The 19673-nt window shown below is 41.1% G+C and overlaps 1 long non-coding RNA gene across 1 annotated transcript; it reads right to left on the bottom strand.

Annotated features, from left to right (window-relative positions):
- Positions 1-16855: 16855 nt before the first annotated feature.
- LOC308294577 lies at positions 16856-19194 on the bottom strand. The gene is made up of 3 exons (XR_013962523.1): positions 19105-19194; positions 18106-18244; positions 16856-17304 (listed from the first exon to the last, which is right to left on the bottom strand). It is a non-coding gene; the product is annotated as an uncharacterized lncRNA (long non-coding RNA).
- Positions 19195-19673: the final 479 nt, after the last annotated feature.

Consider the following 19673-nt stretch of genomic DNA (forward strand, 5'->3'; position numbering starts at 1 on the left):
GTACAACCATAAGGGTCCATTTGGTTCCTATAGTTGGGGACCCCCTGGAACTCCCTCAAGGACCCCTGGGGGTCCCCGGACCCCACTTTAAGAACCAATGTATTACAGTACAGCTTCTCCTCCACAACTCTAAACAACAAGCATCTGTTGTTGTGTTCCATCATTGTCCACTGTATAAAGCACCTGTTGTGTGCTTTTTCTTTTTGTGATTTCCACTGCTTCTGCTTGTGTTATTAAACTTGGCTCATTATGGGAGAAGCCCCTCACTGCAGTGTGCAGAACTGGGCGGGGACGGCTGTGGGAAGGGCGGGCCGCCCTTCCCCGCCCATTGTGGGCCTGTCATGGCGTTTCCCAAGGACCCTAAGCGCAACGGGACCCTGGCCTGGCCACAATAGGCGATGTAAATGGCATGAACTTGTAGACACCGGAAGTGGCGGAAGTGCTGCGGTTAACGGAAGTTACGTCATGCGATGCAGTCTTCCAGTGAAATTCTCCCGGCGGAAGTAGCACCGTTTCATGCCGTTTCAGCCTATGGTCGTAACCAGGCTTTTCTCTTCGCAGATGAGTAAGCCTGGCTACGCGAGGCTAGCACAATGGCGGGCAAGGAGATAGGGAGCACTTCGCTGTGTTCACTTTTGGACCACGCGGAGGTGCCGGAAGTCGGGGGGGCGAAGATTTACTATTCATGGGTTGCATTTGTAGTCCTACAGCAGCCATGTTGAGGACCAACACAGGTGTTCTGAACTTCTGATTGGCGTAGAAGATTAGTTCTATGCCAATCAGACATTTGAAACACCTGTGTTGGTCCCAGTGGTGCAATGGTGATTCAAGATATGGGTTGCCGGGGGCGCGCGACCCAAAGACTACGGCAACACTGGTTGGTCCTCAACATGGACGGTGTAGGACTACAAATGCAACCCATGAATTCTGTCCATAACCACCCATAACTCGGTAACAGCGCTGAGACAGTGTGTGTGTGTGTGTGTGTGTGTGTGTCGCGAGCCGCTGTTTCCACTGATTAAATAATTAATTTATAAAAGTATGTTGTTGATTGCCCACAATGCCCAGCGATTTTGAACAGCTTCTCTCTCTCTCCCCCACGCACACGTGCACACACACACACACACACCTGCATCCACCCCTCTCCCCTGTGACACTCTCACGGGAGGACACAGAGGGTGTTCACAACTTTATTTTTTTCAGTCCATATATATGCCAAATCATCATTAATATTACATAGCCGTTATAAAAAAAATAATATATATAGGGTCTATATATATATATATATATAGTCGCAATTTCTTCATCTCTGTCTGTGGTCAGACAAGTTGACTTGGGGGTCTCCTCCTACGGCCGTCCCCGCCCAGTTCTGCACGCTGCAGTGAGGGATACTTGCATTATGGTGATACTAGTTGGCGTGTGTGTGTGTGTGTGTGTGTGTGTGTGTGTGTGTGTGTGTGTGTGTGTGTGTGTGTGTGTGTGTGTGTGTGTGTGTGTGTGTGTGTGTGTGTGTGTGTGTGTGTGTGTGTGTGTGTGTGTGTGTGTGTGTGTTACTGCAGTGAATCAACTGCAGTAATAACAGTTAGCTGCCTGCACTACTTTTATTAATGGCTTACTTTAATTCAGGTTGTTTGGGTTGGCACCTGTTCCATGGCCACATTTTCAGGATTTTTCAAACAACTGGCAGATCTACAATGAGCTTGTATATCTGCTGTTTTTGAATAGCCTAGGTAAAGGTAAAAAGCCCACCGCAGGCAACATAAGGTGAGCAGGGGTGTCGCACCAAATTCTGGGCCTTGGGGACAAGAATTTACTGTGGGCCCCTCCACAAGTCCAAACAAAAAGCACCTGGAACAGAATCGTCTATACCAGCTAACTATGGTATAGTTGGCTGTATTACCTTAATGAATAGCTTATACTTTAATTCATTTTTTAAGGGTTAGTAGTAGTACCTGTTCCATTCTCCACTGCTTGTGTAATTAACCTGGAAATTAATACTAGTAGGCATACCTACTGAAGACCATCAGCTACTATCTAAGCCAGTGGTTCTCAAACTTTTTCACATCAAGGTTCACCAAATTGATAATGTATTTGGCCATGGACCCCCATGTAAAAATGGTTTGTGCCAGGGACCCCTGGAAGGAAAATAAATAAATACATTGAAATGATTCAAAATCTTCCAAAGAGTTCTGATATTGTTCAAACTACACCCCCTGAATGCTATATAGAGTCTGGAACAAGCCAAAATCTGAGACAGGAAGCTGTCATCATTGTCATCATTTCCTTTCATGATTTTTTTTTAATATATTTTAATATTTTATATTCCTAATTTCTGCTAAGCAGTAAGCTATATATGATTAGATGATTTAGATTTATATTCGGATACATTTGCACGACGAGTGAAAATGGAAACGGGGAGCAGGCATCACATCCGCTTTGTCCTCTGATCATTTTCAGAGCTTCCGTTGCTCCAGACTGTATGACAGAAGCATTTGAACACTGTGGGAGGCAACAGTCTGGCTCGAGTAACCTCGCAATCCCCAGTCTTTCCACCTCGGAGGAAACCCTGGTATTCATTTACAACTGGCTGTCTGATCCGGTCTAGGCGTGGCCTGAACTGGAAACAAGCAGAAGAAGTGGCATGGCTTTTGTTTTGGTCCCCCCTCTTTGTTTCCCCAATCCCTATTTAAATGCTGGAGAAGTGTAGTCTTGGCAGTCGCTGCGAGTTGGACTAAAAGATGGATATACGATGCAAAATAAGCAAAACTACACCGCATCAAGGGTTATATTGGGTAGGTCCTTAAATTATGTCCTTGAACGCGGGGAATTGTTTTGGGTTAAAACTGATTCCTGTTTGGTAGTTTAGTGTAGTCCGTTTTGACTACAAAATGACGTAGGCTGTTTCCGCTCCCGACCGGATCAGAAAACCGAAATTGGAAGCGATCCCAGGCTAGGCTTGAGAGACTGCATTGGTGCATTCTAAGCACTTGCCTGTTGGGGCCAGTGAATATAATGTCTTGTGAAATCATCTCAGTAATTACCACTATAACTATAACATAGCGTTACGTGTTCCTGATCAAAGATGGAGCCAATTTGCCTTCTGCGCACAGTGAACGCTGTGCCCATAGGACCTGCAGGACAGCAGCTACAGTTCACACACAGGTCAGCAGCTGCAGTTCACACTTAGCAGAGATCGCTGTCCATCGCGGAACGCCAACGCGCGCCACTCGCTCGAGTTCACAGTGCTGCTGATTATCAGGAGAAGAGGACACATTTTTCTCAGTCTCACTGACCGTTTCTGTCATGTCCGTGTCATTCCGATTAAATGAATGTTTCTAAAACCCACAGTACCCGGCCAAACGCCGGGCAAAAAACACAATGAAAAGAAAGTCGCCCAGCGCAACACTTGTGGAATACTTTTAGCAGTCTGTAAACAAGAAAATACTTTGTTTTGTTTTTAGTTTTGAGTCAAATTATTAATTGTATTTATTAGCCGGGTAATAAATGCTATAAGGCCGAGGGGGCCGAGGGGCTGATAATTCCCCCGAGGCGCAGCCGAGGGGAATTATGTTGTGTGTCCATATAAGCCATAATGACTGCGCAGCAAGACATTATCGCATACATATACGATGCAATTATGCCAGCATAAACCCCTAGCCTTGGATCAAGAATATCATAGATGTATTCTATTTACATTTTTTATATCATCTATAAAATACAGCTATGATAGACTTGATCCGAGGCTAATAAACCCCAATGGCAATTTGTCAGTGGAGCTTAAGAGATTCTGGGCAGGCAGACGGACAGCTGCCAATCTGGGCTGGGGCCCTCACCAGTTAAACAGGCTACACTACAGCTGGTGTTAGGAGTAGGCCTACATGTTATTGAATTAAATTAGTTATTTTTAGGGGCGCCTGCTGGCCTACTTGTCCAGGCGCATACCACATAGGCTCTGATGCCTGACAGTGCGTCGCGGGTTCGAGTCCCGATCCTGACGACCTTTGCTGCGTGTCACTCCCCATCTCTCTCCCCATTTCCTGCCAGTCTACTGTCCTATCAATAAAGACAAAAAATAAATCTTTAAAAAATTAGGTCTTTTTCATTATTAAGGGGAATGATACATGACATTGTCCTAGGCCAGTCAGTGGTTACAATGATGGGGTCCATGGTGGCAATCATGGGAATTCTGCATAGGAAAAAGGACAGGACAGTACAGTTCACTGATACAAGTTCTACTAAAAGGATTTTAACCATAGAAAGCTCAATGGCTTGTTTGCATTGGGGTCCTTTTGTACTCGATTCATTAAAAAAAAGACACCCGTATCGTGGATGAATGAGGACGCACAAGCGCGTGTGTCAGGGCCAGTGATCATCAAAATCCACTGAGGGCCAGTAGTAAATTTCCCTTAATGTCTATTTTCAAAACATATTGTCAACTTAATTTACAGTGTAGGCCTATTTACTTACTATTTACTACGATATATGTTTATTTGCATGCACCCACAAGTGAATGTAATTGATGTACACTTGAAGTAGCCCTTTGCAATGGCAGCTTCTTCTGGAACCAGGCTACACTTGAAGTTTCTTGAATTTTGTTTTTACTTGGACTCTAATGAAAGCATTAACATTTTCTCCTCTCCAAACTTTTCCTAAGTAAGCATTGCATTGGTTTAATTGGATCCTGCTCAAAAAGTAGCTACAGTATTTTTTTCCCCGTTATTTTCATTCCAAAGTTTTATTCAAAGTGTGTGTGTGTGTGTGTGTGTGTGTGTGTGTGTGTGTGTGTGTGTGTGTGTGTGTGTGTGTGTGTGTGTGTGTGTGTGTGTGTGTGTGTGTGTGTGTGTGTGTGTGTGTGTGTGTGTGTGTGTGTGTGTGTGTGTGTACGCGTGCGTGCGTGCGTGCACAAACTTACTAATGCTGAGCCTGCATGTATAAAACAACCCAAGCGCAGCGCACTGTACCTTTTCAAGGGAACCCTCACCAGAGGAGGCTCTCAAAAATTGTATCCATAAATTTCCTGCAAATCAATTATTTAAGGACCCACGGGCCGTCCTTCTGTACCATATTTTGTGAAGTCGATACTGCATATTCTGGATAATAGTTAACCAGGAGAATATGGAATGTTTAATCTCCCTAGAGAAGAAAGCACTATGGAATGTCTGGGAATGTGATTATGTACTAGTAGTATATACCGTAGGTTGTCTGACAGCTTGTAATTAATCCATTCTAATGTTTAATTCAAGTTAACTTAATAACTCAAGGGTCAAGGTGTTCATGGTGTTGGGTAACACTTTACTTAAAGGTTGGGTCTATAATGCATCATAATCTCATTTATAATGCATTTTAATTCACTTATAAGGCTTCATAACACTTGTTATAAATATTTTTGATTCATGCATCATAACAAGGTTTATGAAGTATAAGTTCTCGTCATATAATGCATCATAAGCACATCATAACCAGAACTTACTGTGTTAGTGTCTTTATAGTAAAAGGTAGTTATAATGTGCTGTTCCGCTGAGCTTATAATGCATTATGACCTGCACTTATAATGCTTCACTTGCCATAAGTTATCATTACATGACTATAAACATTTACAACGAGTGTTATGAACACAGATTATGTGAGGTGAGGTTAGCTCGACCGGGGCATGCATGAGGAGCGGAGCTTCTGTACCTGTAACTGACTTGATATAGTGTCACACTCGTGCCTCGGGTGAGGGTAGTATGTAACCCTGTTGTACGTTTAGTACGACCAGACATTCATCAAAGATGGCAAAGCATGCAGTTGGCGAAGTTTAACAGGTTATATATAATGTGCCTGGTTTTTATATTTTCTTTATCGTTTTGTCGCATTTCTAGGCCAATAATTTGATGACCTGCGGTTTCTCCGGTAGGAGAACATCTTTTAGTCCCCTACCAGGCTTCATGGGGTTTGAAATTGATAGAAAATATGTCGCTTTTTGGGGTGAATTACTCTTCATGTTGGGCAGGTTGAATAAGATACATTTCGATATAATATTTATCCATCTACTACTCTATAGCCTGTTTAAGGTACAAATGTTTGCAACATAAAAGGAAAGAGAGAACATTCAAGTCCTACCTTTTCCCCAGAGATTTGGTCAAATAAAGGAGAATCCAATATTACAAACAAACATGACCCATCAGATCCCTGAGGGACATGGATTGCAACAGAACTCTTGTACTGAGTACTCACCAAAGCAAATTGAATTCCAATGCTTAATGCAGTCTACAGTAGCTCCCCTAACCGCACTGGCTGTCCACCTTTCCTCATGTCTTTAAATTAAGCCCCTGAAATGGTGTATTTGATTGTTTGTTTATTTGAGTTGGTGGGGGATTGTAATGATTGGAGGCCGGTTGCACTTACGCCAATAGTGAGCAAATGCTTTGAAAAGCATGCCCCCCCCCCCCCATTGCACCTACTGTACATAAATGTATATTGTGAAGTTGAATATACTAACCTGTTGCACATAGAACATACTGTGAAGATGTTTACAAAAACTTGAAGTACAGTACAGTAGCAACTACTGGAAAAAAATATGCTGTTGGCGTATAGAATATGCATAACTTTATGCACATGCACATTTGAGGATGCTCTTTTCTTTTCTCGTTGCTCTTTTGCCTTTTGCACTCTTTTCTTTTTTTCATCTTTCTACGTCTTATTATTATTAGCCCTTTTAGATTATTATTATTTTTTTTTTTTAGATGTGGTTTGCTGTTATTTAGATATACCACTGCATTGTCTGAAGGATGCCAAACAAAAACACATTTTACTGAGTTGACGCTCTGAGTTGTTACGTCAAAAGACGTAACAATTATGTACAACCTTGAACCTTGAACCCTAATATTTTACAATAGAGCAGCCGTGCAATTACATTTGACACCCTGACAAGCACTTGGAATTGTAAGGCATTACATTTAGTTTGACTCAGTTCAATATTGTAAAAATAGCCAATCTTATTGACAACACCTCCCACTGCGAGGCATTGTGGGCTTAGATCAGGTGATTGATCCTCAGTTTTAGAGAATACGTTTTTCTTTCTTTTTCTTCCGAATTCTAGGTGTTAAAAAGATCATAAAAGTCCTTAAATTGTCACTTCACTGTCATCTGGGGACTCCCACAAAATAATGTGGGGACTCCCCTGGGGGTCCATCCCGACCCACAGGTTGAGAACCACTGCAATAGAGGTATTATTTGTTTCCTATATCTGCTTTACAGAAATCACTAAAACTCGTTCTATTAGCAGATATCATTTCATTACATCTGTTTATAACACCCACACCTACAGGCTGCGAACAGACAACACTCTGGTGTTTCATCACTGAGCGTCATTATCAAATACAGAGACTGCCACTACCATTGAAACATGCCACAACACACCAGGGGGGCAAAGAGTTACAATTCTGTGGACTTGTTGCAGATGATACGTAATTGTAAATTGTAAAAATTGTAAAAGAAAAATTTAAGTTGATGCAGATAGTAGGCCATCATAAATGTAAGTTTGTGCTTGTGTGAGTGAGCAAACAAAATATATTGTCTTCAAAAAGCTGGCTTATAGATTATGCAAGACACCATTTGTTGTCAAGATATTGTACTGCCATTGGTAGTTATACATTGATTGCAGGACCATTGCCCAATCATGATTCAAATATTCGCTTGACTTAAGATTTTCTTTCCCTCAAAAGAAACAATATGATGTATAAATCAAAATCATACAAGTGGCTCAGAGGTCAGATATGGATTATGTTGATTGTTGACCATAAACCATGTGACTTTAAAAGGCATAGTGCTTTCTTTATGTTTAAATCCTATTAGACCATGTATCTGAACTCTACTGTCCTGTGCTTTTTCCTATGCGAACTGCTAATAAGGTATTCAATCAATCAATCAATCAATCAATCAATCAATCAATCAATCAATCACTGTATGAAACATTGCCCTGTGTTATAAACGGTAAATCCTTTTTTCTTTGCCAATAGTTTCCCTCTGTACCAGCAGTTATCACCCACTGCAGTGTTTTCACTTCTTTTCTTTTTTTTTTGCTGGTGGACGGGGACTAAACACAAGGCGTTTAAGGAAATTAACCCTAAGTAGAGGAACTAGCTCTGCAACATATTTTCTTCTCTTTGTTTACATAGTTCTAGTGGTTGTTGCATTTCATTCTCCAGATGGCGAGGTTTTGCCCCAAGCATTGAATCTTGTCTGGTGTCAGTAGTAGGCCTGCCACAATATGTACATAATCTCCAAATCGCAATTATTTGAATTTCTTATTCTTTTTATTTTATTTTTTTTTACTTTTGTTTAAAATGTTCAGACAGCAAATACAACAAAAACACATACATTCAAAATAAAAATGACAAAAAGGTGAAACAAAAATACAAGGTATACTATTTATTCTTTTACAAAAATAAATGTTAACGTTTTTCATGTAACTCTTGCTTTATAGGACATTTTTCCTTGAGACATTATTTCTCTTCTATAATTTCCAACTAGTGTTCCTCTCTAGGGGGATCGGTTTTCAGGCAGTCATTTTGAACATGTATTATTTTCCTATTATGTCCTCTGGTCTCAATCCGAGATATAAAATCCAGGGAGGGGTGGGCAACTTTTGACATCAAGGGCTCTATTATGATCCAGGTCTTATGCCTTATGCCTTAACTTCTTTACCTTTTTTCACTATTTTGAAAAACATTTTTAAATACTTCAAATGCTGATGATCTACATCTGCACGTTGTGAACTTGCAGATCAGCTATTTGAAATATTTAAAAAACAAAAACAAAATAGTAAAAAAAGGCAAAGAAGTTAAGGCATAAGACCTGGATCATAATAGGGCCCCAAGTGTTGTATTACTGTCTTATCATCTGTTTTGTCCGATTGTCTTTGGACTGGACCTCCAAACTGTGTTCAGTGCATGTGGCATTAAACGGCAAGGGATAAAACAACAATTTATGGCCTGAATTATTTCATAAGGTGTACAAATAATATACCTGCGTTGTGTTACTACAAATAGCTGCTTGCTTAATAACAATGTGTCTAGCGACTCAGAGTCTACCAAACGACCATCAGAAAAAATGTACACTTTAGAAACAAGCCCCCTCCCTTATAATAAGGGGGCATGGCTTGATCAACTCCAGTGCCCTTGAGTACATGTGCCCTTGAGTACATGTGCTAAAGTGTAGCTTAACTCTCTTCAGTGTATTGCTACCTGCTAATCTCGCTGGTCAAGTGTAATAAGATAATATATAATAAGATGTGACATTTTTGTGAATTAACTTTTGTTGATGCCGCTGCACAGAAATTATCTCTGGATTTAGTGGTTTAGAATTTACCCCTTCTTCTGTCAGTAAATATAATTATGTTTTTCAGTGGGTGCGTGGTGGAGGCAAAACAATACCCAAGCATAATGGATGCTACCTATCAGTTTAGTTGGCTTGCTTTTATTGCAACTCCGTCTGCAATCCATTAAACAACAGGGACCAAGTGTTCCTGAACACACCTGACACATCATCATAAGTTAATGGGTTGAGTGAGGAGACATACAGTTCCCTCCAATCTGTTTCTGATGTATGGGCATGACAAACCTTTAAGACACACATCCATTCCAACAACAGATTACATTTTATTTAACCTTACTTGATTTCAACGTTTTCAGGCCAATGACCCCATAGCTGAGAGAGAGATGAAGCAGGGACCCCCATAACCTTTTCATAGATTCCATATAGTTTCATCGTTTGACATCACAGTGTATTTTGGATTCATGTCAATTTGTGTTTTCAGATATTTAACCACTGTTTATTAGGTAATGAGCCGTCATTACCTAATAAACTTGACCATTTACTCTGTACTTAGTCTGCTCTTTTCCCCCTCTACACCAAACCTCTACTGAAAATAAACAATCTACAAGCTCCTGAATTGAGTCGGCTGAAAGGTAGACTCTCTCTTCTGTAGGAAAGTCAGCCAAGCATATGTTGTTGATTTTTCGGATGTCATTGTTCAGAGGAGTGTATACAGTGCCTTTGAGAAGGTTGTCTTTTTTTCCGTCCCCCAAAGCAAGGAGATAGTTGGAGAAGTCCTTTTCAGCTGTTTCTGTCCTCATGTTGATGTTTATATATATATAAGGAGATCTCTGATGTCATCAATATTAAGCCCATTCCCCATCTGGGAATGACATATATGGACATATTGTGTCAGTCTCACGAGGTTGCTTCTTGCCCTTAGGGCGTCTTACTAGCATGTTGGCCTATTTATTAAACCACAAGATATATCGGATTGTATGCTATGCTTGCATAATGTGGATACTGTAGTGTTGTCATATGCATTTACCTTGCAGATGTCACCTCTGTAATTTAGTTCATGAATCCATCAGCCACTGTTATCCAAATGTTCTTTTTGGACTGCGACCATCTGACAGTATGCCTACACCTACAGTGCTATGGCAAGTCACACAATGGACCCTTGATATGCGTCCAGCCAGGGTCATTCCTGTGTTAATTCGCGCTGTTGAAACTCGGCAGCTTTTGTAAGCTTTGGTAAGAGGTGTGAATGTTTGTTTTTGATCGATACGCGAGGTAGAAGCACTCTCACAGGTACACACGCGCATGCATGTGTGAGCGTGTTTACAGCTTACACAACTAGTCCAAGGCTCTGAACTAGTGGAGCGGTGCTCCTCCGTGTACCAATACACCCCTGAGTGCACAAGACTAAAGCAATAACCCACAAGAGGGAGTGCTTTATCGTGGTTATTGGCATGGCTGTGCTGTGGCATAAGCACGACACAAAGTGGTGTGCCATCATGAAGTGTTTTATTAATTTTGATTAACAAATATGGCATGGACTGTATATGAAAAATAATAATGCATATTCCAATTAAAATAGTTTTAAATAACTAATTTTATTACAATGATTTCTAGAACCGAACCAACCGGCTGTTATTTGACCAAGCTGTTTTTAATCACTATTTATTTACCCGCTGTGCACATGGACTCTGTTCCAGGGGATTTTTACAAGTCAATAGGAAACAATAGGAGGAGTAGAAGAACCACTAGTCACAAACCACTAGCTCAGATCAGTCAATACATGTAACCAACCAGGCCAGAAATACCAAATAAATAAGTACCAACCTGTCCAGAAATGTTATATTTTAACAAGATGGGAGCAAGCCCTCGTGTGGGGAAGAGGAAGGTTGTTTGACATCTGGCGAGCTATAGGAGGGAGAAGAGTGGAGGGAGGCCGCCCATGGATGTAGTGCCCGGAGGGCTGCACACACTGGGGGAAAAAAGGTTACCCAATCTTTGGTCCAGTTCCTTGTCATGACCACCACCACTAGTATGCTTAATGATATCGTTGCTGCACGACAGAAACCTCTTATCTCCATATTTTTTATTCTTTTGTGTTTTTTCGTCAATACTACTTACTTACCCTACTTGATCATAGTACAGCGGCACACAAAATCCTCAAAAAATAGCAGATCCGCCAGCTCAAAACGCGGCTGCTACTTTTGCTGTTTTTGAATTTGAATCCTGACAAGTAACAGTTTTGTTACATACTGTATGAGGTCTCCACCCGACAGACGATAATGTGAACGTCGCTCTGCTCCAATGTGGGAGAGGAGCTCTACTCCCCCGAGGAACCTTGAGCTTAGATTCACAACTGCTGACACACACCATGTCTTCTTCTTTCTTCCTCTTTTTAAACTTATGTTTAAAAAGGAGCTGTCCCAGTAAAAAAAAAAGCTTCATCCCTTACATAGCCTATCTATTCTTGCTCTAATCTTGTTCCTTTGCAGTCTCTGGCAATCGAGCCTGATTTGCAGCAGCTACTCATTTACGGTACATGTAGTCTTGGCATCACTGATTAAAATAACTGGAAGCATATGGAACTTTGATAAAATGATTAGGGGCTAGATGAAGTAACACGTCGGAATAAGAGGATTTTGTTTAATTTGAAAGACTGCCATGAAGATTATAAAGGCAGCTCCCTTTCTGGCTTAAACAGGAAAAGCAGCTCTCACGTTCAACACGCGCAGGAGGAGACTGATCGAGCATCACGTCTTCCCCCAGTTCTTTTTTTCCCCCGCCCAGCCCTTGATCCCCATGTCTTAGTGACAGCGAAGAGAAGATAAGCCACATGGGAGTCCCACGCTTCCCTCCTCCCTCCTCCCTTCCACTTGTCTAATTCCTTGGCACCCGTTGATTACACAAATGAAGAGAAAATAGACGTTTTCCTTCCCTGCCTTCTTTTAAAGCGGGCTGTTGTGCTGATGAAGGCTGTCTGTGTGAAGCCTCTTGTTGGATGTTGGTGGGTGCCGCAGTTTGCTTGAGGCAGACTGCCTTCTTCCTCCTTTGTGGTGTCGCCTTCCCCTGTCACTTTCCCTCTCCCTCTCTTGAGACGTGGATCTTCCTCCTAAAGGGTTATGTAACACTCACTCCACCCACTCTCTTTTGCCCGAGAAATGAAGGGATGCCTTAGTTTAGGCTGCATCCAGAAGATACATAGTTTTAGGGCATCAACGAAACCGGCACAGACAGTTATAATGGCCCTTAGTGAGTATAGTGACCAATATAGACTCTTGTCAGAACCCTCAACTGTACAGCTAACCTCAACTCAACTTCTCAAGTTTACAGGTGTAAAAGAGTGGGTGGAATTATTTTTAGCTACCAGCAAGTCGCAGTTACATTTTAAAAATTACATTCACCCACTGCTTTACACATGTAAGACTGACATGACTCATGAAACAAAAACAAACAAAACAAATATATCTATATATCTATATATATTTATTAAAAATTATATTAAATGATATTAAAATGTATTAAAATTATAAAATGATTTTATTTTATAAGCCCTCACTGCCATTAACAAGATTTGACTGATTCTTTTTGTTGTTGTTGCATTTTTCAAGTTGGTGTAAATCCGGTGGAATCACAACTTGAATGAATGAGCATTTGCTAAGCTACGGCATGTTGTTTAATAGCCCCATTTAAAACCTCACCCTCCGCTGTAGAACTGTTGGGTTCCGAGATGAGATCCTAGGAGGAATTCCTCCACGGTGGAGGGGATCACCCTATACAACGTATCCAAAACGTGAAGGTAGTTCCACACTCCCAGAGTATGATTCTCCGAACACCAGCACATAAAAAAGTTTATGTTGGGGTTGGGAAAACTGTTTAAATTGCTTATTTAGTCAGCCTGTGCCATGTTTTCCCATTCAACCCGGAAACTCCCCACTAGCTACCGATTCTGCTACAATGGGAAGACAGCAATACTGGCATCTCCCGTCGGGGGGAAAACATGGCACAGGCTGACTAAATAAGCGATTTATACTGTTTTCCCCAACCCCGACGTGAACTTTTTATGTGCCAGTATTCGGAAAATCTTGATCTGGGAGCGTGGAACTAACCTGCAAAAGCATGTTCGAAGTCAAAAGGCCAAATGTGGGCGTAATTATTCAATTGGTAAGTAACATGTAAAATAATCTCTCAAAGGTAAACAGTGCCAAGATTAAAAAAACTATTTTACATCAAGCATTCAAACAACAATTTAGCTTTTTTCCTACACCCACAAGGGCCACGGATGAGCAGGTTTGAACAGTCATAAATGTGTATCGACAGATTGAGTGAACGGCACCATGTCCCCCATCTAGGAGTTGTAGCAGTGTTGAGTTTCAGTCACTGCTTCTTGTGGCTAATTAAGTCCCACCGGAGCCCCTCTAACACCCCTCAATACGCTGCACATTTGTTGAGACAATCGCCTGATTTGTCATCTGTTCTGAGATTTATGTCCTGTTGAGCTGCTCGGAGGTACTTGTGCAACTCACTCACTGTAGTAGCAAAATGTTCATTTGCAAAAGACAGAAGTCTCCCCAAATTCACAGTCCTAGAAATATGGGCCTCTTGGGGAAAGGTTTATTATACACTTCTGTCAAGCATCTATTTGCTCAGATCTTTGTGGAAAAACTGTGCAACAATATCAGCAAATAAAGCCTAACCCCTGGCTAGTGTTGAGCAGAAATATAAATGGTAATGCAGTGTGCATTACCATTCTCATAACCGACTTGCTCACAGTGCGTTAACACATCCAAGTATTAGATATTACATTACAGAAGTCTTCAATTCAGTTCAATACAATGTTATTACTAGTAAGTGTTGTTGCTTATTTCTGCTTCCGTCCAATGATTTATTTTTAAATAAGGGTTGAAACCAGTGGTTATCAAACATTTTCATGTCAAGGAGCCCCAAATTAATGTATTTGTCTACGGACCCCCATATGAAGATATTTTTGTTCCAGGGGCCCCCATACCAGATTTGTGGTGTTAAAATCATGTTTAAAAAAATATTCCACATTTTGCACTTTGATATTTCTTTGAAAATATAGCAGATCTACAAGCAGATCCCAAGCTTGTAGCTATGGTCTGGCCATGCCAGGCCTGGGGGAAGAGGTTGTCATTCATTCAGTGTAGTTAGAGTAACATTTTTGTTGTTGGGTGGCGATGTTTTTACACATGAACTTAGCATCATTATTCTGCATCATTGTGAGTGCATATTAGCTGTGAACTAATGTGAGTCAAATTGGTATCGGCTGCTAATATGTTTTTGTCAACCAAAAAAGAAAAGAAAAAGAAAATAAATAGATTATCATGCACATTGCTATATTATTAATTATCCTGTGTAATTAAACAGAAAATGTATTTTTTAGTGATTCTGAAAAATCAGTTTTACCAAAAATGGATTTAGGTTGTCAAATGTTCAGATGTTTTTACCATGTAGCCTATATATATGCATAGTGGACAGTTTTACAAATTGCTAAACAGACCAATTTTCCCCCGTTATACAGTACGTCCCAGTTTTGTAAAGTCAGTCATTGAGAAAACATGTATTAGTAGAGAGCTGACAACAAAACAAAACATGACAACACAAGGGTCCCTCAAGGGACAGAGTGGACCTGTTCTATTCTTGGTTTAATTGATTGCTCACTCACTCTGTAACTCCATGCTTGGCTTCCACCTCGCTTTAGGGGATTAGAATATCACCTGAGAAGAACTGCTTATTAGCTTTTCATGCATTTCAATTCCCATACAGTTGACCTATAGTACATTCACAGAATCATTTGTACAGCATCTGGTGTCTACTAAAGAAGATATTTTACTCAGCTCTGGAATCCTGTGCGGCTGGCTTCCATACCATCTCATAGCGTGTTGATTGTGCAAACATAATGCACACGCCTGGAGAGGTTGATCTGTGAAAATGAAAATCATGCTCTGTTTGTATGAGCTATCAGTGAGTCTTTCATGATCGTACCATGGCCTGCTCTGCCTCTCATCTATATCTCATATCTTGCATTTATTGTCATCATTTTCAGCACTTTCTGAGATCTCAGGGTTCAGAGATTTTGCACTCTAATGCCTTGGAACAGTACACACTTAAAAATGCTGGGTTGAAAAACAACCCAACCGTAACCCAGCGCTGGGTCACTATGGGACGCACCCAGCGCTGGGTTGTCTTAGCCCATGTGCTGGGTTGGATCATTTTAGCCCATGTGCTGGGTTGATCATTTCACCCAACGTAGTGATTGAAATTAACTATATGCCTGGGTTAAATATAAACCATACACTGGGTTGTTCATTTGACCCAAGCTATTGGTTGAAATTAACTATATCCCTGGGTTAAATATAAACCATACACTGGGTTGTTCATTTGACTCAAGATATTGGTTGAAATTAACTATTGTCATGTTAAATAATTATAATAACGAATTCCAAACACATCCTAAATGTACATATAAAAATGCATTTATTAACAGCTTTGAAATTAACTATTGTCATGTTAAATAATTATAATTACGAATTCCAAACACATCCTAAATGTACATATAAAAATGCATTTATTGCAACATTTTCTTTAGAAAATACCACCCCCCCCCACACACACACACGCTTTGAAATCAAGAACAATGCATTTAATGCAATATTTATTAACCATTATTTTACAACAAAACAATTACGTGGAACAGACAACTTAGCTGGGGGATGCTGCTTACAGTATTCTCCATCATAAAATTCTGAAAGGACTCCAGCTTCTCTTTTCTGCCAGGCAAACATAGCATCCAAAATGCCCGGGATCTCAAGCACTTTACGCAATAGAGGTTTCAGGGGAATGCGATAAAAGACTGGCTTCTCAAGTCAGAACACTGTACACACAGATCAGGAACAGAGCTCTTGTACGCATGCCCCCAACCACTGAAATCAAAATAATCTAAATCTCTAAAATGATAGAAAGGAGTGCATGAAAACATTTGAACTCTCATCTTTTATATTCTTTAATTACAATCTAAAATATGAACCCTTGTTGTAAAAAAATAAAGTTGTCCTTTAACAGAGCGAATAGCTGTTTTTGGCAACCCTTAAAGGAGGACTTCACCACTTTTCAAACTGTCTTCATATAATAGGTCCTCACTAATATTATTAATAAAATAGCACTTTTTTTCCTACTCAGTCTGGGTCTCATAGGAGAGCTGTCAAATCCTTCCACCGGTGACATCATCGTTTGACAGATTTTTTTTTAAGTCTTTTTTTTGTTTAAAAATAGATTTTTATAATCACGAGAACAATGGCTTCCACTTTAACATTGCAACTTTTCAGGAATAGAAAGCCTGCAGTTTCTATTAGCTTGCATTTCCCATTGATGATGTCACCGGTGGAAGGATTTGACCCCCCACAGCTCTCCTATGAGACCCAGACTGAGTAGAAAAAAATTGAGATATTTTATCATGAACATTAGTGAGAACCTATTATATGAAGATAGGTTGAAAAGTGGTGAAGTCCTCCTTTAAGGCTAAATCATCTCAGACCTACAGTACAGTCAGTCTTGTTGTGCAACAAACATCCAGTTTGGTTTCAGACATTGTCAGTTCACTACAGATGAAGACGTTGCACCCGTTTGAAGAATTTGGGCATAATGACGATCCTAAGGTAAAAGAGCTTGCCCAGGAATTTGAGGCTGCAGCATGTCCATTTCAAGGGTTAGAGTCAGACTTCAAGCAGATGAAGTACTTTGTGAATTCAGGCAACTTTATTGAGCCTGTAGAGGAGGTCTTCATACTTCTGGTGTAAATTTTTTAAAACAAAGAAAGCCTTAAGTGTCTACTGCACCCAGCAAAGTCTCCGCTTCAATGGCACAGTCTGACACGATGGTGAAGGCCTGGCTTGTTGTCTTGTCATCACCAAGACACAGCATGTGCGGGAAGGATTGAGCCGTTTGAAGATACTGCACCATGTTAGTCCCCACCTGTTAATTACACAACAAGTTAGGATTCTTTAGAGCAACGTTTCAGACATGAGACCATCTTATGGGAGTATGAAAAAACACAGAAACAACATATTGAAGTAGAAAATTAAACTTAAAACTTACTGGTTGGATTATTATTGATACAGTTACAGTTAAAACAGTGAGTCAAATTAGCTTTTGAGCAACCTTCATGGTTTAAATTGTTTCCAGACAGAAAAAAATTAACACTGAGATACAAGATTACAAGATATACAAGATTTCAAATACCAAATATACAAGCTCTCAACGAGTCCCTTCGGGACGCAATGCAAGATCTACCATTTTCAAAGAACCGGTGTGTGTGTGTGTGTGTGTGTGTGTGTGTGTGTGTGTGTGTGTGTGTGTGTGTGTGTGTGTGTGTGTGTGTGTGTGTGTGTGTGTGTGTGTGTGTGTGTGTGTGTGTGTGTGTGTGTGTGTGTGTGTGTGTGTGTGTGTGTGTGTGTGTGTGTGTGTGTGTGTGTGTGTGTGTGTGTGATTCAGAACTGGATCCAACATTGAGGATCCGTAATCGGTTCCATCACATTTGGTACCATTTCTGGCTGGATTACAATACCAGTGGTTCACAAACTTCAAGGAACACCATAACTCTTAAGTGTGCAAATGGCACCAAATGGACCCACAAAGTTCCATTTGTACAGAGTTAAAGACCTGTTAGGTTCCATTTGGAACCTACTATAGGAATCGTTAACAAACCGGAATTGTTCAAATAAAGGATCCCAACCCTATGTGAGTGTGTGTGATACATATTAAGAAATAGCTTACCTGGTGTCATGTCATCAAGCTCTAAGGTCAGTTTTCCCTCTCGCTGGGCATATGCAAGGATTCTGTCTCTCAAACTAGCCCAGTTCTTGAACAGTTTCCCCACTGCCTCTGGATGAAGCTGCTGGAAGTCTTGTGATATCTGATACATTTTGAAAAACATGAAAAAACAATAGAACATTGTTTAAATAAATCATATGGGTTTGTAGTACCCGTTAGGAAAGGGTTAGGAGACAATTTGACAGTGTCACTTCAACAGGCCAATATTCAGCATAGGCATTTGGTGTTGACTGTGGAGGGGGAAAAAAGGAGTGCAGTCAGTGCACCACGTATAGACCCCTGGGGCACTCAGGTCTACTAAGTATATACCGTAGGGCAGGGGTTTTCAAACTTTTGACTCGGGGCACCCCCTGTAAACCTTTTCATCCACGGCAACCCTGAATTACACTGTTAATTTTAAGAATCTTACATAAGCGACGCAAATATCAATATGCACATTTTTCCACCTGAGATACGGTAGGCTATTTCACAGAGACATATCCATTTCCATCAGAACTGACTGAAAATAACTTTATACTTGATGTTTAACCACTTGAAACCCAGTATGCCTATTCCGGGGGGGAAGGTTCACCAAATAGCCAATCTACAAGCTCACAACGCGTCACGTGGCGCATTGTGAGCTTGTAGATCTGCTATTTTTGGTTAAGAGTTGGCCGTAGATGGGAAAATAACTCATCAATTAAAGTGCAAATCAGGTCTACACATAGTGAAGTGATATTGATGTAGTGATATTGCTGAATTCCAAATATCATCAAATTATTCTGAGTCACCCCTGGAATGCTGTGCTGTTATGGCACCCCAGGGTGCCCCGTCACCCACTTTGAAAACACCTGCTGTAGGGTCTCAGTGATTAAACATAAACTTGTAGTGCATTGCAGAGGGGCAGGGTTAGTATCAACCATTCAAATAGACACAACTGCAATAGTAAAATCATTTTCTTACCATGCCAGGAGGAGTATCTACAAGACGAGGGAACTCCTTCAAGATTTGATGGAGGCTTTTAGATCCATTGCTCCGAATCCACTTCCCTCTAAGTAGAGCCAGAAAAGTCAGAAAAGAGAAGCTGGAGTTATGATGGGGAATATCGGACCAATTACCCACATATGGAGACCCCTGGACCCATATATAGAGATCCATGTACTGTATATGGAGATATGCTGTGAGACCCCAAACAGGCTTACTCAGTTATTTGTTATGTTAAAGTCCTGTGACGACTATGACATCTGACCAGCAAGAGCCGTTGGCCACCGCGTCCACGTCCATGGACGCGGCCGTGGACGCGTCCATGGACGCGGCCGCGAAAAAAACGGCCGTGGACGCGGCCAGGATGAACAGGTTTTATCTGTACGTAAATGTGGTTTAGGCCGCGTCCACGGACGCAAACGGCCGGCCGTCCCGGCCGTGGACGCGGCCGTGGACGCAGACGGCCGGGGACGCGGCCGTGGACGAGGCCGTGGACGAGGCCGTGGACGCAAACGGCCGGCCGTGGACGAGGCCGCGAAAAAAAGGCA

Source organism: Nannobrachium achirus (assembly GCF_963921795.1).
Source record: "Nannobrachium achirus genome assembly, chromosome: 11".
NCBI classification, from domain to species: domain Eukaryota; kingdom Metazoa; phylum Chordata; class Actinopteri; order Myctophiformes; family Myctophidae; genus Nannobrachium; species Nannobrachium achirus.